Consider the following 24,387-nt stretch of genomic DNA (forward strand, 5'->3'; position numbering starts at 1 on the left):
GTTGTTAAAAGGAATCGGGTTTGCGGGAGGAGTGTTGTTCTTTAGTTCATTCATTTTTAATTTTCAACCTTATACTATACCAAACTAAAAAAAAATTGGAATACACTAGAGATGGTCAGTCCGCGTATGGTCCAACAGAACTAGTTTTCCTCGAAGATTGAGTAAACTGGAGTTCTCTATTGAAGAACGATAGCTCACTGTTCTTCTCAATAGAATAGTTTTTCAAAACGTTTGCTGGTTTGAGTAATTTGGTAGAATTTCGCGAACACATGCAAAAAGACTTTATTATTATTGAATCTGTTAACTACAAAATATAATTTATAGCTCTCATATTATTTTCGAAGAAACATACAAAGTTTCAGAAAAACGAAAAAACGGTTCAGTAGAACTAATTCTTTCGGTACAACTATCAAGTTTTCAACAGTTTTTTGAAATTAACGGTTTTGCCCATTTCTAGAATACACTCCTAACTTGCATAAGTTTTAAGAAGGACTGATTTTCCTTTAAAAGACTGATTCAGTGGTAGTCTTGAAAAAGATTGAATAGTTCGAAAAATAATTATTTTAATTGTAAGACTTTAAATTGAATTTTTCATCATTAGGCTTTCAAATAACTGATGATATTGCTGGAAAACTACAAAACACCACCAATAATCGTCGAATATGATGTGAAAGCATTATTGGAAAAAAGCAAGAAGTTTAAAAAAAAATTGTGTTGATTTTTCAAGAAAATTGCAAGAATTTTGATGCTTCATTCCTTCGTGAAATGCAAGACTGATCACTTTCATCACCGTTGGCCAGATATGTTTCTTGTTTTAATCCTATTGTTACATTGAAGTTACTGGCGAAGTAAAAGACAAAATAAAGATGGAATACATTAAGCTGGATGGTACTGTTAGTTCAGAAGATAAACGTTTGGACAAACTGTGGATGAGAGTTTTAATCGTAGTTCCAAGGAGATACCCGAAAAATACATGTTTCTCAACTCTCGATGTTTTTTTGGACATGTTAAAAAAACCGGAAATTTTTAGTCTCGCGCACCGGGAAAACCGGGAAAAACCGGGAAATTTAGAACGCCTATTCACTTGCCACCCTGTAAGTACTGTAAAAAGTCATATGTATTCTATTGCATTGTTGAGAAACTTGAAATCTGTCGCGATAACCTATGGTTTATTTAATTTTAAATCTTTCATAATGTGAAACTCACTCTCGTCGAAATGGATTTCGAACAGCTTCCTGGCCAAAAATTCTACATGGCGACGGCACGAGGAGATGTTCCTGCGAAGTTTATGTTTGCTTTTATGGACAACTTTGCCAAAAAAAAACTAATTATTTGTCAAGGGATATGCAGCTGCGGAACTAAAACCAAAGTGTTCGTGACGAATAACACGATGGACTGGAAGCTGTACAAGGAAGTATGGATCAAAAACCACATACTACCTTTCCTAAAGCCCACAAAGGTCCCGTGAAGTTTTGGCTTGATTGCCACTACAGTCGAGAAGTCATTCAGTGGTACCCCGTTTACAACGTAGATTTTATCGACCGCAGTTCCGACCCATCGAGAGATTTTGGAAAATAATGAAGCGAAAGCTTACGAAATGTGGTATTACGGTTCGGGACGCGAATCAGATGACCAAAATGTGGAAGAAATATGCCAAGCAAGTTGACTCCGGAGATGTGCAGCGTTTGATGGGAGGAATCAAGAAGAAAGTGCGAAATTTCATTAGAAATGAAGAGCAATGTGTTATATTGTAATTTTTTTTCTTAAAGTACAATGAATTACCTTTGATTTGATGTATTAATCTTATTTGTACATCAATTCAGTACCTAGATATTTTTTATTCCAGATTCTCAATGGACATGGATTTAAAAAACTTGGAATTTCATATACGACTGCGTCTCGTGTGATAAGAACTTACCAGGTACGTCTGTGCGCCTCAATAAAAGAATGGAAGGTTCGTAAAAGTAGTCCAATGGAGGGTAAAAAGACCTGGAAGGTACACTAGTTCAAGAACTGTTGAAAAAGATGTTGACATCGAGATGTCACTAAAATCCAACATGGTCAGTCGATTTTGTGCAGAAAACTGTTGAATCGAGATGGATAACGAAACATGCGTCAAGGCCGACTTCCTGGGCAAATTTATTTCGTTAGTAAACTAAAGCTCGAAAGAATAAAATATCGAAATTTGCAAAGAAGTTTCAGATCTAGCAGGTGATTCGCAAACGTGGTGACATACGTGCTTTCTGCATCACTTCCGGAACAATCAACGGTACGGTTTAACCTGTTGACTGGCTTGTCCATTCATAAAGAAGCACAAAAAATCAACTTTGTTTTGTTTGGATCTTGCATCTTGCCACTAACGGAGCCAATTTTTTTGTTGCTATTCATCTACTCTCAATCCTAAAGAAATACGAGTGCTCCGGAATGGCTGTGTCTATCAGTCTACGCAAAGATTCCTTTTGTGACTCAACAGCACCTGCTGATGCTACCAGTGATGCCATAGCTATATCTGTAGACTATCATAAAACTGTTCGAAATTTCGAAATAACGGGTAAAATCATTCCATTATTTGTACCTTGGCGTATCGACTAGGTGAATTGTGGCGGCACTAAATGCTGCTCCGGTTTTACTCGTGTACTGCCTTCGATTTCGTAGCTGCTCATTTGGAATGGGTTACCGAGGCTTTGTGCCGTTGAGCTACCAAAATTACTGTTTACGATGTGCACTCAATTATATCAGAGATGGCTGATCTGATTTCAACAAACTTGGATTCAAAGGTTTCTGATTTTGTTTCGAATCCGACTTCCGGTTCCGGAATTACAGGGTGGTATGTGCAAAAAAAAAGAATATAAATGCACTAACTTATCTCTGAGATGATTGAACCGGCTTCTAAGGAGTGTATCGATAAGTAGTTAGCAACATTCAAACAGTTATTACTCTGAAATGGCTTAATTTTTTGCAACGTGTTTTGCGGTGACATGTTTGTTTACATGTCAATAACAGCTGCGCAATCGATTGGTTCCGGTACGGTTTATCGTTTCAATGATGAGTCGAATTGATCCGGAAACGCGAAAGAAAATTCTGCACACTTGGTGCTCAGAAAGAGGTGTCACGTACAACGAAATTGTAAAACGGGTGAAAGTGTACCACACCAGTGTCAAAAATATTGTCGAGAAGTTCGGTAAGACCCTTTTCATGAAGGATTTGCCCCGATCCGGTAGGAAAACGAGTTCCAGCCAGCCCGACCGGGACTTAAAAGTGGTTGAGTACATCAGGAAAAACCCATCGGCGTCGACGCGGAATTTGGCCAAGCAGTTCAACACCAGCATCGGGATGATTCAACGGATCAAAGTTCGGAACTCCCTGAAAACGTACAAGAAACAGAAGGTGCCGAAAAAGTCTCTGGTACATCAAGTTCAGGCCAAAACAAGAGCGCGAAAACTGTATAACCGGATTCTACAGATTAAAGACGGAAGCATCCTGATCGACGACGAAACCTACGCCAAGGAAGACTCTCGAACGCTGCCCGGACCGCAATATTATACGAAATCGGTGTACCAGGACCTGGACGACTCTGACACCACGGTGGCGATGGAAAAGTTTGGGCAGAAGGTGTTGATATGGCAAGCAATTTGTACCTATGGTTTGTGGTCGTCGATTTTTTTCACGAAGGGCACAATTAACGCCAAGGTGTACGAGGAAGAATGTTTGAAGAAGAGAATGCTGCCACTGTACAGAAAGCATAAGGCTCCTCCTCTCTTCTGGCCGGATTTGGCTTCAGCCCACTACGCCAACTCCGTTCTACAGTGGTTGTCAAAAAATATTATACAATTCGTGGAAAAGGACATCAACCCACCGAACTGCCCGGATCTTCGGCCAATTGAAAGGTATTGGGCAATTGTCAAGCGGCCCTTTCGGAAGGAAGGTACAGTGTCCCAAAACATGCAGGAGTTAAAAAAAACTGGACAGCTGCCACCAGGAAAGTCACAAAAGTAACTGTGCAGAATTTAATGAAGAATGTCAAGTCCAAAATGCGAGCGTTTCATAGAAACTAGGATTTTCTTCAATATAATAAGTGAAATGCATAAAAATGTAATTTTTCTACAATATATCGAAAACTGATGTCGAAATATGTTCTTTTCGCTTTTTTATTCAATAATCAATGTTGCTAACTACTTTTCGATACACCCCTGACTTAGATTAACTTAGATTAAAATGAAAGGTATAACTGTCTCATACAAAGTTCCTGAATTTTATTTTGAACCGACGTCTGGTTCCGGAATTACAGGGTGTTTAGGGTAAAAATATCAATTTCAAATTACTTCTTCACTTTTTTCGTTACACAGAGCGGTGTTGCAAAACATGAAAGTATATTTCAAACTGGGCTCAAATCAATTCCAGTCGACTGATCTTGTCAGTTGACAGCCAAGCGAATCGGTTTGGGCTGTAGTATTCTCCGGCTTTCAGTTCCGGAAGCACCGGAAAAATCGTTCACAATCAATGTTAAATAATTATTTTCAATTGGAATGCTCGATCTTCAACATCGAGTGAAAACGAGTTTTATAATTTTTTCGAAGCTCACCAACTTTATACTGCTATTGTGACAGAAACGTTTCTTAAGCCAAGTGTCGAATTGAGAAGCAACTTACTTGTAAACAAATAAATTCCTTTAAAGACAATTTGCAAAAACCCCACATGCAAATTTTTCGTGATAAGGAACCTAAATGCAAAATATGTTCAGTAGAGTTGTTGGCGTAATAACCGGAATGGAAAAACAACATAATCAACTCTGTGCCGATTATTTTTCAGTTTTTAATCCTAATAATCCGACTTGTTTCTCTTCCGTGAGAAACCCCTCTACAATTGATCAGATCAGGTGGTAACAGATAAAAGTCACATTTGTAGTAAACTGATTACTCATGTTGATTTTGACTCACATCACCTTTCTTCAACATTCAGAATTTCCAATGAGGTAATAATAAATCCAATTTGTTCTTTGGCCTTTAGTTCACGCAGCGAATTCTCTTTTATGGTCTCTATGGTCGCGTTCCCCGCAATGGCAATTTGAGTCTGGGGAAGAGGAAAAAGTCACATGGGGCCATATCTGGAGAGTACGGTGCTTGGTTGATAATATTGGTTGAGTTTTTGGCCAAAAACTGTGACACAACCAACGCTGTGTGAGCCGGCGCATTATCGTGGTTTAAAATCCATGAGTTTTCCTTCCATAAGTCTGGCCTTTTTTGCGAATGGCCTCACGCAAACGACGCATAACGGCCAAATAATATTCCTTATTAACCGTTTGACCGTTCGGAAGGAATTCATAGTGCACCACACCACGAATATCGAAAAAAAAAAAACAGATGCTGTTGGGCGGCCAGGGATCTCATCATGATCCAAGCTTGTACGACCACCTTTGAAGCGTTTATACCACTCGTATGCCTGTGTTTTTCCTAGACACGATTCACCAAAGGCCTTTTCTAACATTTTCAACGTTTCGGAACACTTAAATCCATTTGCAACACAAAATTTGATGCACGCACGTTGTTCTAAATTTTCATCCATTATCAAAATCGCCACACGAAAATTTTTCTACTTCTTTGTATAGACGCCAAACAAAAACTAATCGTACGATATGCGTCAACATTTGACAGAATGTGTATAAAAGTGTTGCCAACGTTGAGAGAATAAAAGTTTACCGATTGGACAAGTGATCAAATATTTCTTACAAACCCTGAAAAATTTCACAAACTTACTGAGTAGTTCTCGAATGTCCACAATTTTAGATTTAGTGTTTTGATTTCTATTGAAAAAAGAATTTCCACTGAAATATGTTCATATTTAAAATCAAGTATTGCTAAAGGAGGTCGATAAAGGCTAAAGGAGACGAATTTCGATAAAATTAAATTCATTAGGAAACTTCAATACCTAACTTAATTTTGATTTGAAAAACAAAGAACGAGCCAGAGTTCCACCAAAGTTTAAAAAATTGGAGGAATCGCTCGATCAAGACCCGTTGCAAACGCAAAAAAAAAAAATTACAAAATTACTCGGAGTGTCAGACAGTCAGTCTTTTGCCTATCTTAAAAAAAAAGGGAATGATCCAAAAGGTGGACAATTGGGTGCCGTATGAATTGAAGAATTTTTTTAGAGAACAGGCCTCTAGATGGCAGCTGAATAACAGCTGTTCGTGTCAAACGAATCCTAGTTTTCATCAAGCTATGTTAAAAGACGCACCAGATCATTCATGCATAGAAGCAACGGTGAATTTGAATGATTTGCGGTACGGATTGGTTCACCATCCCCTGTATTCTCCAGGCCTGGCCCCTCGGCGACTTTTATCTATTTCTAGACATGGAAAGGTTTCTTCACGGAAAGAAAATTTCTGCTGAGGTCATTGCAGAAATGGAACGCGTTGACAAATCTTTTTTTTAAAGGCCATCAAAATGATGGAAGGTCAAGTGTATCGCTATAAATGGAGATTATACTAAAGAATAAAAAAAGTTTTCACGGTAAAAAATCCACGTTTTCTTTGTTATGCCCGGGGCTTCTTAGTCCATGTCGTAACAATGTGGCATATGTGGCACAGAAGGTATAAACATACTTAGAAAGGCTCAAATGGGAAGTTCTACCCCATCCGCCTTTTAGCTCAGACATTGCTCCTACTGATTACTATTTTTTCCGGTCGATGAAGCATGGCTTGGACCACCACTTCTCCAATTATGATGAAGTCAAAAAAATGGATCGATTCGTGGATTCCGGCCAAACCGATCGAATTTTTTATCCTCGAAAGATGTCAGAAAGATGTGAAAAAACAGTGGCTAGCGGTGGACAATACTTTTAATGTTGCATTTTATTGATACCCCTAATACTACTGTGGGTAAAAAATAGTAAGACTTGGTTCATAGTTTCAAAATTCTTTCTTTATTTTTTAAGTCTTTTGTGTCCCTCTCAGTACAATTGTGGTAACGTTGTTTCCAATCCTCTCACCCAGGGGTTCCCAAACTATTTTGGGTCATGGACCCTTTCACTAAAATTAACTTAGGCGTGTGACCCCCATCAACAAATTCTTTCGAAAATACAATTTCTTGCTTCTTTAATATTTATGTAAAATACTTACCAATTTCTGCGGATGGTCAAATAAACACAACTTTTTTAGCGTAAATATTTCAAATGACAACTTAAATCAAACAATAGGGGGTCGATTTCTAGACCTCGTCGACCCCCGCAAAAAGGATATTGACCCCAAGGGGTCTATATCGACCACTTTGGAAACCCCTGCTCTAAACATTTGCTAAAATCAATTTCCACGATAGCCTTCAATGCTCGTAGAGATTCGTTTGATGTCTTCAATTGACTCAAAACAGTATCCCCGGAGCGGTTGTTTTAATTTGCTAAATAGCCAGAAGACACACGGAGCTAAATCAGGCGAATACGGTGGTTGCGGAACGAAATTAGTTGAATTTTTGGCGAAAAAATCACGAAGAGTCAAAGCAGTACGAGACGGTGCTTTATCGTGGTGCCAAAATCAATAGTTATTGGCCCATAATTCCGGCCTCTTTTTTACGAATAGCTTCGCGTAAATGACGCATATCACTCAAATTGTATTACTTGTTGACAGTTTGGCTGATCGGAAGGAACTCGGGTTGAACCACACCTCGATAATCATAGGAAACTGTCAACATTATCTTCTATTTTGACTTGCTTAGACGTGATGCGTTCTCGACTGTCTTTGATTATCACCGAAGGCCTTTTGCCACATTCTGAACGTTTCGACGCCAGAAATTTGATTCCGAACATAAAATTTTATGGTACTTCTTTGTTGAATAATTTCACTCATTGTAAAAATCGCCGATTGCACTTTCAATATTTCAGAAAGACTGTCTATGTCTACTGAAGACCATTGAATATTTTGACGTGACACTTGGTACAGATGTCACTGACAGTCATATCAACCTAAGCGAAAGTACGGGTATGTAATGTCAGAGACATAACTGGATGTCGTGAATACGAATAAAACTGACACTCTTTTTTTATACTTTCGAATATTAATTAGCTGATCGATTGTGTGAATTGTGCAAGCTTTCCTCTTTTTCACCACTAGAATTTGAAACGATACTCCTAAACTAAAGTGCAGATTAGTTACATTAAACATTCTGACACACAATTAAATATTACGAAATAACCAGTATAGTTTTTTATGATAGAATAATGGTGGTTCTGAAAGGAACCTTTCATTCATGGTTTCTAAGTCGGTGCTATGCATTTTATATAGCAAATCAGCCGAAAGTTCTACGACAAACTACAAGTGGTTGAAAAATGTGCCGTATAACAGATCGGCTGAAAAGTTCGTATCGTTTCTATGAAAGGGCGCCACTAGAATTAAAACCATACCATTTTCAGTTAGTACCAACCCTCAAAAGATACGTGTATAAATTTGACAGCTGTCTGATTATTAGTTCGTGAGATATAGCATTTTGAGTGAAGCTACTTTTGTTATTGTGAAAAAATGGAAAAAAAGGAATTTCGTGTGTCGATGAAACACTACTTTTTGATGAAAAAAAGTGCCGGCGATACCAAAAAATGGATTGATGAGTGTTATCCAGACTCTGCACCGGACGAAGCAACAATTCGTAAGTGGTTTGCAAAATTTCGTACTGGTCATCTGAGCACCGAAGACGATGAACGCAGTGGACGTCCAAAAGAGGCTGTTACCGATGAAAATGTGAAAAAAATCCACAAAATGATTTTCAATGACCGTAAAGTGAAGTTGATCGAGATAGCTGACACCCTAAAGATATCAAAGGAACGTGTTGGACATATTATTCACGAATATTTGGATATGAGAAAGCTTTGTGCAAAATGGGTGCCGCGTGAGCTCACAATCACAATGTCACAAGTCTATGAAAACCATGCTGAAATTGAACGAATTGGGCTTCGAATTGCTCCCTCATCCACCGTATTCTCCAGATTTAGCCCCCAGTGACTTTTTCCTGTTCTCAGACCTCAAGAGAATGCTCGTTGGTAAAAAATTTAGAAGCAATGAAGAGGTAATCGCTGAAACTGAGGCCTATTTTGAGGCAAAGGACAAATCGTACTACAAAAATGGTATCGAAAAGTTGGAAGATCACTATAATCGCTGTATCGCCTCTGATGGCAATTATGTTGAATAATAAAAACGAATTTTGGCAAAAAATGTGTGTTTCTATCAAACGATACGAACTTTTCAGCCGAACTGTTACAGTATAGTGAAAAAAATTACGCATAATTCTTTGGGTACACAATTATACATACCCAAAGAATTAAAAAAGAAACATACAGAATTTTGATGTCAATTATTTCGTTTCGGATTTAAATATTTCAGTGAAAAAAGTTATCAAAATGCCGTACGAGATAAATTTCTGACATTCAGAAGGGCTAAATTGTGTAATTCTCTAAGATATTAAAAACTGTTGCGAGTTTCGCACTGCGAAAATTGCACAAAGCTAATCAAATTATCCTGAAAACTGGCTCTGTGACCTGAGCGTTTGAGGCTTTACACCACGCAAAAGGTCTACTTTCATTGCCGACTGCTCCTCCTGACGACCGAAGTCCAAATGAGAGGACTACCTGAGCGTTTCACGCTTTATACTTGGTTTGTTGTCTGTAGCAATAAGAGAAATGAACGGTTTTTATTCAAAGATAACCTTTTCTATTTGTTCAGTTGATTCTGATATGTTCCTGACTACCTCAAAACCGTCGTCCGGATGCGAAAAAGGCAAGCAAGCGTGATGAATTTTCCTCATTATTTCCAAAAGTTTTAGAAAACTTTGTTTTTCAATTATTTTTAGGGTTTTTTCACGCTGTTGAAAATTCAATCACGAATTCCTGTTCATATTTCCGATAGCCTGTAGAAAGAAAATATGTTGTTGGGTTCAAAGTTCAAAAGATATTCGTGGTAAAGTTGGCAAATTTTGAAAAGGCGCCCCATAGTAAAGTAAGTCGCATTCAGGACAAAAGAACCGATTTGAAGAATTCTGGAATTAAGAACTGAACCTGCGCTCAAGAACTAGATTAAGAACTTAGAACAGACTCAGAATTCAGATGGATTTTAGTAGACTACAATTTCGAAACTGAAATCAGTTCCGGAATCTTTTTCCAGAATCCAGTTCAGCACGCAGGTTCTGAATGCTAAACCCATATTCCGGAACTGAGCTCTGAAATTTGAAGACGATTTCCCGCCACGACTACCAAAATGGGTTACATAGAGTACAGTAAAACGTCGCATAAAGACTGTCCCAGAAAGTATGGACGCAACTAAAAACCACTGCCATTTCGCAATGGTTCAGAATCTGTCAATTTTATGGCTGCGTCCTGTTGTTTAGACTCTTTTCTAACCACTTGTGCAGTTGTTTATTCGTTTTCATTAGTTTGTTTTGAAATGCGTGGACTTTCAGCAGAACAACATCGAAAATTGTGTACAAATGGTGCACAGAACGCGGACTGTCACTGAGAAAGATAGCAAAAATGGAAGGAGTAAGTGAAAAAGCCGTGCGAAATGCAATCAGGAAGTTCGGTGAGGATAACACCTTTGAGGATAAACCGAAAACGGGTCGAAAAAAAGGTCCTGCTAACCCTGAGTTGGATAAACGTATACTGAGCAAAAGAAGGAGGTTTCAGTTCGGGATGTGGCCAAAACAGTGGGCACTTCGAAGTCAAATGTTTTTCGTGCAAAAGAACGTTTGAATCTTCGAACCTATAAGAAGCAGAAACAACCAAAACGTAGTCCGAAACAAGAAGCATCGATCAGGCCGAGGGTTCGAAAGCTGTACAATACGATTCTTGCTGGAAATTTGAACTGCATAATCATGGACGACGAAACCTACGTGAAACTCGATTACAAATCCTTACAAATATTATACGGTGCGAGAAGGGCAAGTGTTAAACCAGTCCGAGACATCGATTGAAGTCGAAAAATTTGATAAGAAAGCTAGGGTCTGGCAAACAATTTGTAGCTGCGGTAGGATTTCGAAACCATTCATCACCACTGCTTCAATGAACAGGTTCGAACCCATGGTTCGAAGCCACAAGGATCCTATTGTTTTCTGGCGAGATCTTGCTTCTTGCCACTACTCGAAATCAACGGTAGAATGGTATACTACCAAAAATGTCACTTTCGTCCCAAAAGACATGAATGCACCAAATTGCCCACAACTTCGACCAATTGAGGAATTTTGGGCATTAGCCAAGAAGTCTGTACGAAATTTAATGAGTAACGTTCGCAAAAAGGTGCGCCAGCTAGTCTACAATGGCTAAGTAGTAAATGTTGAGAATAATATTCTGTTGTTGTAGTCTAATATTATCAGTATATCGAATAAAATTTGAATATTTAACACTTGTGAATTATTTACAGCGAAATCAAAGTACGTCCATACTTTCTGGGACAGTCTTTAATTCTTTGGGAGTATTACTATGATTCTAAAATGAACCGAATAGAAGAATTTTGGAATAAGGAACTGGACCTGAGTTCAAGAATTATATTTAGAACTAAGAGCAGACTCAGAGTTCAGTTGCAATTCTAGAACTACCATTTCGAAACTGTAATCAGTTCCGCAATATAGTTCCAGAATCCTTTTTCAGAATGCGAATGAGAATTGCTACCTGAGCGTTTGAGGTTTTTTCAAGGTTTCAGATGGGGATATGTTCCTGACTACCTCAAAATCGTCGTCCTTGCGCGAAAAAGCCAAGCAAAAGTCAAGAGTTTTTCGCGTTGTTTTCAAAGTTTTAGAAAATTTAATTTTTGAGTTGTTTGTGGTTATTTCACTCTGTTAAAAATATTATCCTAAATTCCTGATCATATTTTTGATGAAATGGTGGAAGAATTATGTTTTTTTTGCCGTTAATACAAGTCGAGATATTCACGATTAAGTTCTGCCCATTCTTCCATATGGCTAATTTTGAAAAGGCACCCCATAGTGAAGTAAGTGGCGACAAAGAAAAATTTCGTCGAATAAGGTTTTCGCGCGAAATATAATTCGGAAGTCTACCTACAGTGGTACGTTCCCTAAAATACCCGAATTGAGTCTAGGAAAATCTACGAAAAGGGAAGGAGGGGTTTGTCGCCACATTCCAGTGAGTGTTATTCTTAAAGGGTTTCGTTTTCACAGTCGCACAGCAAATGACAAGTTACCATGTGGTTTTCGTATGTGACAAGTGTTTTTCGTGGAGATATGGCGTATTCAGTTTCGTGATGATATATGATGGTAATGATTTTGATGTGACTTTTCAAATACCATAAAAACTGACTCCTCAAACCTTTCTGTAAATGAAATGAATATTCAATCATCTGAAAGAAATTAGTTTGTTTTACACCGAATCATCTGTCAATCCAAAAAGGAGTCTGAATCGTTTTGCAGACAAGAATAATGCAACTGAAATTGGTTTTTGCGCAGTTTCATACTCAAACACCATCACCGAGATTACCATTTTCGTTTTGCATTCCGTTCCAATAGTCACATTACCCTAACGCAAATAATCGCTTAGTGTTTACTTTTTCCAAGCTGGTTGGCTCTTGAATTTTAAATTACTGTTATCATATTTCAGCGTAGAACTCCCGTTGCCGGTGCCTGGATCGAAAGTGGGTGTTCTTACCACCACCCCCCCCCCCCCAACCCGGCGGGTGTAAAAATACCCCGTAGAACAACGGGAGATTTGTTTGTCACCGATTGGCTAATTGAAATGTTCTCCGTTCGTTTTATGTAGTGTGAAATTGTTCGCTGGGTGGTGCGATTCGCCGGGGTCGTTTCGAGGAAAAGCGTAATTGAAATCACTTTCCCGCTCCTCTCGTTCGCACAGTTAGAACATACTTTTCACGGGGTTCAACAGTTTCTTCTTAGAACGTCCGGGTGTTTTCGTCTTTGCCTGCTACGCAACTACCCCGATGTACCTGTGGGAAAGAGAAAGGACGAAAAACCGTTGCAGACAACGCAGCCGGCGGGGTTTTGTGGTGTGGTTGATCACCAAGTTCAGGTCCTGCCGGAGGGCATTTTCCATATCTATGCAAATGCTCATCTTTCGCGGTGGACTGTGTCTCGGTACTCTCCAGCACTTTGCTGTGGGTTATCGGGGGCACGGTTTCTAGCGAAATTCGTTGATGGTGTGGTGATCAGCTGGGATGATGAAAGCTCGGCCGGTTGGTTTGCATCTTCCAGTCGAATGAATATCTTATTATTACCGTTGTGGTGGTGCACACCGACAACGATGATGATGATGATGATGTGCCTTACCGAAACGTCGTCGTTATCGTTATTCGACGAATTAATATTAATGATATTTCTGTTTATTTTCTCTCTGCGCTTCTATTTGCAGGTAAATAATATGTTGCAGCTTGGGCTTTCGATTCGGGACAGGAGCAGGATGAGCAATGAGCCGTTTCGGTGCGGTTGAGTTGGCCGTTTAATGGCAATCTATGGTGGAACTTCGGATGGACTGGTTTTTTTTCCTCACTCAAATAAGGTGATCGTGATTGACGATCCTTGGCTCCCGTTACGCTTGAGTAAGTCTATTTGGTCGAACATAACATGAATAGGTTTAGGAACATTTTCTCATCCACTTCATCAACGTGACAGTTTCAGTGAGCTCGATGACCATCTTCAGTAGGCAGGCCACATCAGAAACGCTCCATTTCTATGCAATCAATGCGCATTCAGTGACGCAACTCCTGATAACGCAATGTTTTTTCTAGAGCAACTGCGATCTTCGGACCACTTGAGAGATCATCTCCAAGAGGGTAGTCGAAGCCGGTGCCACAACTTTAAGGCGTTTCGCTAAGTGTTAGGCGGGGAAATGAAGCGAGAACCGTTCGCCTTACTTATATGAGTGTGAAAATAGCGTACTATCGTTTGATGGAAGAACTAAACAAAAGTGGTTTCCAGTTTGTATAGGCAGAAACAGGCACAAGCTGATGGGGGCACGAAGAAGCATATGGATGGAACTGAAATATTGCACTTCTCGTGAATGAACCAGAATAACAGCAACCACAACGAACAGGTCTTTGGTGCACCGGTTCGATCCCATGACGAGTGCCGGGGTTGGGGTCGAGAAGTAGAACTACGGGCCACAGCCACTCGATTCGTTGAACGAGACGGGACCCGAGCAATAGACGGGAGAAATATAACCTGAATGCCCCTAGAAGTGCAAATGAATTGCTGCCCTTCAATGGAGCGTTGCCGGTTGTTTTTTTTTTTTTTGTTGTTTTGTTTCTTTCTACCTCCTCCTTTTCTGTTGTTTTTCCATCGACTGCTCGATTTTCCACAAAACCGCAGGCAGGGCAACGTCTGTGCCTGGTTGTTGTCGATTGTTCATTATACTCGTCGATTGAAGCACACCGGGTCGGTTCTCAGTTTCGAGAAGAATCGAGCCTCGTATGCACGAGAGCAGAAGAACTAATTTTAAGTAAATCATTTCAATGGGTTATGTGGGTTCCATTCGTAGCGATGCAGAGTTTGATTTACTGTAAAATTAGTTTTGCTTTGTTCGATTCTCCAAGCAATGATATTGGACGTTGTAAGAGTAATATCAATATCAAAGATTCAATTATAAGTTACATGAGACCGTCGGCATGTTCGAGCGCCGATTTGGATGGATTTGTTTCTATCTGAGCAGCATCACTATTCATAACATTGTGGCGAAGTCTATTGAAACAGAAGACCGACCGCCTATTCTATTTTGATTTCTAGGCCTATTCACCCTTTTTTTAATAACTATTTATTGGAATATGAGTTAAAATTAAATTATTAAGATTTAAATTGGGTGTTCAGCCACAAGTGGTGACTTTTCAGCCCTATTATACACATGATTTGGTTGTTACCATGAGGACATCATTTGCTGATCCTGAGATTTTTGTGTAGGGAAAATTCTAAACCTAATTGTATTGTGCAATGGGGAAAAGGAACTTATATACTAACTTACTAACATCGATTTTTGTCGGAATTTGCTTATGATATCATGTGACATTACATCTAATGGTTCTATAGTTGTGAGTCTATGTAACTCATTTGTACTAAACCAGGGAGGACGATTCAAAATCATTTTCAGAATTTTATTCTGAATCCTTTGAAGCGTTTTCTTCCTGGTGGAACAACAGCTTGACCAAATTGGTACTGCATAAAGCATGGCTGGTCTGAAAATTTGTTTATAAATTAACAATTTGTTTTTTAGACAGAGCTTAGAATTTCTTATTATAAGAGGATATAAGCATTTAATATATTTATTAAACTTTGCCTGGATTCCTTCAATGTGATTCTTGAAAGTGAGTTTTTTTTGTCATACGTTAAACCTAAGTATTTAGCTTGATCAGACCATGTCAATTCCAAGCCATTCAATTTGTGTTTATTGTTTGGTTTAAGAAAAGAAGCTCTTGGCTTATGAGGAAAGATAATTAATTGCGTTTTTGCTGCATTTGGTTTAGTTTTCCATTTTGACAGATAATCACTAAAAATATTTAAACTACTTTGTAGGTGACTGCAGATCAGTCTTAGATTTCTACCCGTGGCTGACAGACTTGTGTCGTCGCAGAATAGCGATTTCTGACAACCAACGGGTAGATTTGGAAGATCAGAAGTGAAAATATTATACAAGATTGAAGCTGTTCGAGCGTAGCTCCAATCTTGTATAATATTTTCTGCGGAACACCGGCTCGTACGGGTAGCAATTCAGATTTACAATTCCGATAGCTAACCTGATGATAACCCAGAAGATTTATTTGCTTTTATCATGTTCGTTACTCTGACAAGCTGATGAGTAGTTGAATGTTCATAACGAAATCCAAACTGCTCTGGTAAAAAAATTGAATTCTCATTTATATGAGACATCATTCTCAACAAGATATTTTTTTCAAAAAGTTTACTGATAGAAAAAAGTAAGCTAATTGGTGGATAACTTGATGTTTCTGCTGGGTTTTTATCAGGTTTGAGAATAGGAATTATTTTAGCTTTTTTCCATCTTTTTGGGAAGTAAGCTAATGAAAAACACTTGTTAAAAATTTTAACCACGAGTTTCAAGGCAACATCGGGAAGATTTTTCATAAGAATATTGAAAATTCCTTCATTACCAGGAGCCTTCATGTTTTTAAGTTTTCTAATAATTGATTTAATTTCATCAAAATTCGTCTCAATAATGTCATCTTGTGATAACACTTGGGTTGCAATATGATCATATTTCAGTGAGACTTCATTTTCAATAGGGCTCGCAACGTTTAAATTAAAATTGTGGACACTCTCGAGCTGCTGAGCAAGTTTTTGAGCTTTTTCACCATTTGTAAGAAGTATTTGATTTCCTTCCTTGAGAGCAGGAATTGGTTTCTGAGGTTTCTTAAGAACCTTAGAAAGTTTCCAGAAAGGTTTAGAATATGGTTTAACTTGTTCAACTTCTTTAGCGAAATTTTCATTTCGCAAAAGAGTAAATCTATGTTTAATTTCTTTTTGTAAATCCTTAACTATGTTTTTCATAGCAGGATCACGAGAACGTTGATATTGTCGTCGACGAACATTCTTCAACCGAATGAGCAGTTGAAGATTGTCATCGATGATAGGAGAATTTAATTTAGTTGGAGCTTTGGGAACTGAAAGATTTCTAGCTTCGATAATATAATGATTCAAATTATCAATTGCTGTGTCGATGTCCGCAGAATTTTCTAAAATAGTTTCATGATCCACATGATTTTCAATGTGAGATCTGTAATCCAACCAATTAGCTCTATGATAGTTGAATATAGAACTAATTGGATTAATTAAAGCTTCGTTGGAAAGTCTGAATGTTACAGGAAGATGATCTGAGTCAAAGTCAGCATGAGTAATCGGTACACTACAAATGTGACTTTGCTCCGTTAGAACCAGATCAATTGTAGACGGGGTTTTCACGGAAGAGAAACAAGTCGGATTACTGGGATGAAGAACTGTGAAGTAACCAGCTGAGAGTTGATTATGAAGTATTTTACCATTACTGTTATTTTGCCTAAAATTCCAGTAAACATGCTTTGCATTCAAGTCCCCTATTACGAAAAATTTCGATCGATATCTTGTGAGTTTTTGCAAATCGCCTTTAAAGAAATTTAATTGTTCGCCGGTGCATTGGAATGGCAAATATGCTCCAGCGATGAAATAAATTCCACGAATGGTTTCAACTTCGATTCCCAAGCTTTCAATAACTTTAGTAATGAAAGAAAGTAATATTCGATGTTTAATTTGCCGTTGGACAAAAATGGCAACTCCACCACCGATCCCAGTAAACCTGTCAAATCGATGAACCACATAATGTGGATTACTTTTCAATTTGACATTTGGGTTAAGAAAAGTTTCTGTCACAATGGCAATATGAATTTTGTGAACTTTGAGAAAATTATAAAATTCATCTTCACTCGATTTCAAAGATCGAGCATTCCAATTTAAAATATTCAAATAATTATTTAACATCACTGTTATATTTTAAATTCATTATATTATTATTTGCAAATTGCCATCCAATTTGAAATGCTTCAAAAAGTGATGAAGTCGAATTCATTCGGATGATCATTTGAAAAAGTTGATCTTGTAGTTGATCGCCTAAATCAACTTCATTTAAAGACGCGAATGGCATTGAAGGAATATTTGTAGGTAGACTGCCATTAGAACTGCCATTAGAAGAAGATGATATGGCCGATCTATCTATTAATAAATTGTTTTCGTTAGAAGATGAACTGCAAGGCGGTCCTGTGTTTCGATTATTTACATTAGAAGAATTAAGTGGTAGATTTCTACCTGTTATACTAATATAACTATAGTATATGGTCGATCTACCTGTCAATAAATTGTTTTTATGTTGTTTTTTGTTTTAAATTCGAAGAAATAAGTGCCTTAGAAGAATTAGGCGTGGCATTTGTAACGGTTTTTTTGGATTTTCAGGTATGTTCTGTAAATTTAAGGCCATTGATTTGACTTGTTGTCTAAGCGAACGAGCGTTTAAAATTTTTTCCCTGACAGGGCATTTCAAATAATTGGATTTATGATTTCCATCGCAATTTGAACATGAAAATTTATCAGTGGTTTCATTGATTGGACAAACGTCTTTCGAATGCGATTTACCACAATTCAAACACCGTATGTCCATATGACAATTTTTGGTTCCATGACCGAAGCCTTGGCAACGATGACATTGCGATAAGTTTGCAATACGATTATGCCGTTTATAATGTTCCCAATGAATTTTAATGTGGGAAATGAAACGTACTTTTTCTAAAGTTTTCAAATTGTTTACATCACTTCGATTGAAGTGTATTAGGTAAAGTTCATGAGAAATTCCAGAGCGTGGTTTAGAAGAACCATTCGCTCTTTTTTTCATAAGTATTACTTGGGAAGGGGCAAAACCAAGCAATTCTTTCAGTTCATTTTTAATTTCATAAGTACTTCGATCATTTGATAAGTCTTTCAAGAGCTTGATTTTATATCATATGAATAAAATTTATGAAGTTTCTCGGACAAATATCGAATAAAACGTTCGTAATCTTCCAATCCATCAACCAAGACTCGACATTCTCCTCTTCGTCCGATTTGAAATGAGACTTTTACTTCCGGGAGAAAAGTAGAAAGCTCAGTACGGAATGCTTTGAAGTCTGAAATCATCACCGTCACTTGTGGCATAGATTGTTTTTTCTTCCCAGAACGACAAGCGTCCATTTTGGGAATTTTTGAAGCATTTTCTTCAATATCGCTACAATCGGATTCAGGAAGAATCTCGTAAATTTTGTTAGACGGCATAGAATCAACGGAAGGGAAATCCGTCCGTTGTCTGTTATTTTTTACATTCAGATTCTATAAGATCGTGAATGTTATTGGAAAAATGTTGAATAACGGATTGTGATTTATTCCGTATTGAATTATTTTTAGCCTTAGGCTTGTTGCTTTTCCGATTGGACGCAGGCATTTTTTGAAATGAATGAAATTTTAAATTAAATTAACTAGGCTAAATTAGTCTTCGATTAGACTCCTAGTTTGGAAATGTCTTGATAAAGACTGATTTTGTGGAAGTCTTAATAAAGACTGATTAGTTCGAAGAATAGTTCGTTGAATAGCTAGCCTTAAAATTCTGATTAATTTCTTAGTCTTAAAAAAACTGATTACATTAGAATATCACTCTTTGTATAGCCTTGAGAAAGGCTGACTAATTGTTAGTCTTTAAAAAGACTGTTAGTGATTCAGGTAGCCTGGAAAAAGATTGAAGCCTTGAATCAATGAAACTATAGGTAGCCAAAAAAATTTCCAGGAGCCAAGAGCTATACGCGTGCGGTGCGAACGACTGTTCAACACCGACTGAGCTTAATTATTGAATTTAATGAATGAAATACGGAACGACTAGGAAAAGATATTGATTGCATTACGCTCCAAACATCCGGGGTTTGGAGAGGCCGGTAGAGCTTAACTGAGCTCTGTTTTATGTTTTATTTTCATACTACTGGCCTTCATTACCAGCGTGCAGTGGAAATTAAATGGAGTGAACGTATCCCAATTGAGTTTCACACGATGACATCAAACGAACGGTAAATGCAGTCCATCTTTGACGTTTATTGGTGGTTTGTGTACCATGGAATACCGTGGAATGAGATAGAATATTGTAGAATAGAATATAATAATACAGACTGAACAAATGGGCAAACCACTGATAGCTGTCAAACGATGTTCATCTAGTTCATTTTGTGAGGTTGTGTTGTTTTCATGTGAGAATTGATGGGTGAGATGATCTGTGAGTGAAGTGTAAGAGGAAGTGTATGCAAGAATGGTAATAAAGGCCACCGTTTCAGCTCAGGACTAACGATCGACCAATAGTAGAGATAAAAATAGAAGAACGGTACCCTCATTTATCTCAGCTCCATTAGTCATCTCATATACGAAAACCATTAGTTAGAGTGAGATCTGTTGTCTCTGTTCGATAGATTGACTTCAAAAGTAAGATGAAATTAGAAGCATTCGCCTCGAGTTTTCACGTCGCTATAACAACAGTATTGAACAATTTTCGAACTACTTTTTCTCCGGTAGTGCTTCACAAATATTGTATTCGATTTGGTCACAATGCATTAATTGAAAGTTGAGTAAACACTAAAATAACATGGTGACACTACTAATGAGATAACTATTGGTACATTAACCCTAGTCAGAATCTATTAGAATAGAAACAGTAGCTCAATGTTACTATGTTTGCTTGTGAAGTACATGTATGTTTGTGTGTGAGTATGTTTGCGTGCATATGTAGATGTATGTGTATGTGTAAATTGCATGTGTAAATAATTACTAACTCAACTTTCCTATTCCATATGAAATTAATTCACACTGAGAAAACTGGACAATCGAACTAAGAGAAGCTCTTAAACTTGGAAAAGAAGGTAGAAGAAAAAAGAAGAAAAAAGAAGAAGAATGATGCAGAATACCAGAAATATAAAAACGAAACGAACAAATAACGCAAAAGTATAGAGAAGTATGTAAAAAAATACATCAAGTACCGAACAAGTAAACCCATTTAAAAGATTATTATTATTGTTATTACTATTACCATTATTACATTATTACATTACTATTACCATTATTACCACTACATTCCATACACAGCATTACAAGAACCACATACCACAATTAACATTATCACAAAACCAGATCTACGACAATTTTCATTACAAAAACAACAACTAAACTATAAAACACAGCCACATGTATAAGGACAATTTAATATAATCTATTTGAAAACAGTGACCAGGTGGGCACCACAGCCTAGGAACGTCTGTGTGTTGATTTAAAATAGAAGCTCATAGTAGCAAATCTTATCAAGGGTCCAGTGTAGAGCCGAAGCAAGGGACTGCTGCCACTGTGACTACTTTAAAAAAAAGAAAATTCGCACAAACATGTTTTGCACTTCCATGTTATTGAGAGTGCACTCGGAACTTCTATTGTACTGTCATGTAGCCTGAAGTTACCACGCGTACCTTTGAACAGATATTAAGCTTGGAAATGATTTTTCCCCGACACTGAAAAACTTTTGGTTGCGTGGGAACCATTCCTGAGAAATAAACCTGCTATGTTAGAGGGGATAGACTTGACTTTAGACCAGTCAACTTGGTGAAGCTTTTGTGCAGTCCTTAATTGGTCACACATTAATTTGCCTAACACTCGTACAAAACCTTCTCCTCAGCGGAAAAACTTTTCGTCACTCGGATTCCCGTTAGTTGTGCCAACTTACAAATATGAAAAACTGTTGAGCCAACCATATTTTCTGATCCGTTTCGGTTTCACTTTCCGGCGAGAGTGCAGGCGAATCGCGGCGTAAAAACTAAGTTCGAGCAAAATACCTATTAGCTAATCATATCAACCGGTCTGATTGGCTGTTGGGGGCACCCGCCTCGACTCGGTGAAAGCGAAACAGCGAAAAATTCGACCAAAGGAAAATGAAGTCATTTGTTGCGCGGGTTGGGTAAACGTGCGCGGAAAATTGTTACGATAAGGTTTGGCCCAGTTCGAATTGCAGTAGACGATGTCGTTGGTAGCGTTTTTTTTTGGGTTTTGAAAAATAAGCTGTTTGAAAAATTGTTTCAAATTTGTTTGTTTGCCCATTGCATTGTTGTTAGTTGGTCGCGCTCGGAAGGGTTCGCGCCATATGTTGGTGGTGGGTTTCATCGACTGTTGGTGAAAATTGTGATTGTTTCCAAACGGCTCGGTTTGCTACAGGTGCTACACATCCGCACTCCTCCATATGTTTGCTATGAAGATGAATGTTTGCAAATCAATTACGAAACGGAACTCATTGCCGTTTGGCAAGGTAGCACACGGGACCGGGGCTTTTTGTTCTGTTTGGCGATGGGTTTGCAAATCACCGAAACAGTTTGTTCAGAGTAGAACCCGCTTCTTCTCGTTCTGGTGCCCACTGGGATTCGGTTTAGTTCCCAACTTACGTTGGGCAATCGAAAGATCGATGGATGAACGTATCAATATTTGATGAATTATTTCAGTGGAACGAGATTGATTTGAAATAGGTAATTTACCTAGAACATTTGTAAAACTTCTACTGAACATTTAATTTTTTATTAGATCAAAAGCGATTGCCACCGAATTTTAATTTATTTTGGAAATACCTCGAATCAGACAGGAGCAACCGGTAGCCTACGGCAACGGATAATGGTGTTTTGCTTGCTTGGTGCGGCTCGAAATATCCGGCTTCGGATATGATGATTAACTTTCATGGCAGCCACTAATTAGAATGTCGTACAGCTTTTTTTTGTTGCTTCTTTCGGGCCTGTGCTAATCCCTTACCAATTGACGGTTGTCATGCCACCAGCAGCGTCAATCCGAGTACGAACCAGACCTGGGGAAGCCCCAGCATCAAAGGCAGTCTCTGTCTAATGCCATTATTTACGTCTTCTCTAGCTTTGCTCATCAGAAGCTGCTTTGCCAGCTGGAGGAGAATCCCTGCGTTGTGCCGGTGCGGGATAATTAAACGAACTTGATGACTGACAACGACGAGCTCGCTGTAATTCAGAGTTCCGTGAAAAGGTGACTGATACTGCACAAACAAGTTTTGAATATGATGCCGGCGGCTAGGTAATCAGAGATAACCCAGCTTGAAAGTTTCACGGAACACAATCTGACTTCGGGTTCGCTCGTTCCGTCGATGTTGTGCTCGAGCGTGGCCCGTTCGAAGCGAATACTCCACTTCGGCATCATTCTAAAAAGGGCAAGTGGTACCAGAATGGAATTGAAATCCAAGATGTGAGAGCTTGACTATAACCACCAAAGTGCCGTGTTTCGGTAGTGCTTGGGTGGAATGTACACATCGGTGATGCTCTGCAGCGTACTCGGATTTCCTCATGGCCGAATCAAATCAGTTTAAGTAGATGTAGACCTAATCGTGTAGTTTTTCAATCACATTTCTTTCTATGAAAAAGATTAACGCAAAAGACTGTTTCAAATGAGGACTGAACAGCCAATAAGAGGCTCATTTATTTGAATATGTTCCCATCAAACAGTTTGCAAACAGACAGTCATCTCGGGCCTTCAATATTCTTACTGTACTTCAACGACATCAACTTTTCTCTGGAGGGTTCTCGTTTATTGTTTGTTGTGAGGACCTATTATCATTAACACGAAAAAAATGAATCAGCAAAAAAAATCAATTTTTGATTACTTTCTGGAAAGATCCCCTATAATTAGGACGACGTCCGTAGAAAATCTGGGTGTTTTTCTACGTGAGTAACTGATATTCAAGCAACACATCAACTTTATTTTGTCTAAAGCTTCTCGCAGCTGGCCAAACATGTTAAAGAAGTACCAGGTATACCGGTATGAAGCGACCTTTTTTTGTTAAAATAAAATGCTAATTTTGAATTCGTAATTCAAAAAAGTTACATTCAATGTGTGAATCGATATGCTGCTCAGCAAATGCGTGATCCATCGATGAAAACAAATGGTTTTTTTTTCTTATTTCTTAGGCAATATACAGAAGTTTTTCTTCGCCGTGGCTTCGACAGTACATAGTACTTTAAACCTAATACATTTCGAATATCATATTAGTATGTTGATATTCATTAGGTAATCTAAACACTGTTTTTATCAAACGATTTGCTATTATAAATTACATTAAATAAAATACATTTATTTTGTACATGATCTTATAAGTATTTTAGGTTTGTTTGTATCAGATCATCACTTTTATTCCATATAAGATAGCTGGCATTTGGTTGAACTCATGGAAGAGATAGGTATCTAACATAAACTAAAATTTAAATTGGAACTCCAATGGACTTAATGAAATGATAAAGAAGTTTCATGTAAGGAAGGTCACGACAAGCAAGAATGTCGCGAACTGGGACATTGGATAGTCTACCTTGAGTACGCAAGGAATTTATTAGTTGAAATCTGACATCACGATACTCCGCGCATGTCCAAACGACATGATCAATATCGCGATAGCCTTCGCCACAAGCACAATGATTAGTCTCGGAAAGTCCAATTCGAAGGAGATGTGCATTGAACGTGTAGTGATTGGACATGAGTCTGGACATCACACGAATGAAATCCCTACTCACATCCAGTCCCCTGAACCATGCCTTTGTCGATATTTTAGGAATAATTGAGTGCATCCACCGACCCAGATCATCTTTATCCCAATAAGCTTGTCAGCTTCTTTGGCCAGACGTGCTATAGAATTCGTTGAAATCAATCGGTCTCTCATAAATTTCACCACATTTGGCTAAACAGTCGGCTCTTTCATTGCCTGGAATGAAGCAATGAGCCGGGACCCAAACTATTGTGATGTAATAATCATTATTCAACATGTCGTAGAGACACTGTTTTATTTTGCCCAAGAAAAACGGTTCATTTTTGCCAGCAGCGTTTGAGC

At 38.1% G+C, this 24,387-nt stretch overlaps 1 protein-coding gene across 3 annotated transcripts in view; it reads left to right on the forward strand.

Moving 5' to 3' along the window:
• The window catches only part of LOC131427288 (furin-like protease 1), a 664,527-nt gene that overhangs the window by 194,284 nt on the left and 445,856 nt on the right, over nucleotides 1–24,387 (forward strand). For 2 of the 3 annotated variants that reach the window (XM_058590335.1, XM_058590336.1), the window contains one exon: nucleotides 13,345–13,531. The exons of the other annotated variant lie outside the window; for it this stretch is intronic. The gene's annotated coding sequence lies outside the window, so the exon portion shown is untranslated. The remainder of the gene's footprint in view (nucleotides 1–13,344; nucleotides 13,532–24,387) is intronic. 3 annotated transcript variants of the gene reach the window in all.

Source organism: Malaya genurostris, chromosome 2 (genome assembly GCF_030247185.1).
Source record: "Malaya genurostris strain Urasoe2022 chromosome 2, Malgen_1.1, whole genome shotgun sequence".
Taxonomy (NCBI): Eukaryota; Metazoa; Arthropoda; class Insecta; order Diptera; family Culicidae; genus Malaya; species Malaya genurostris.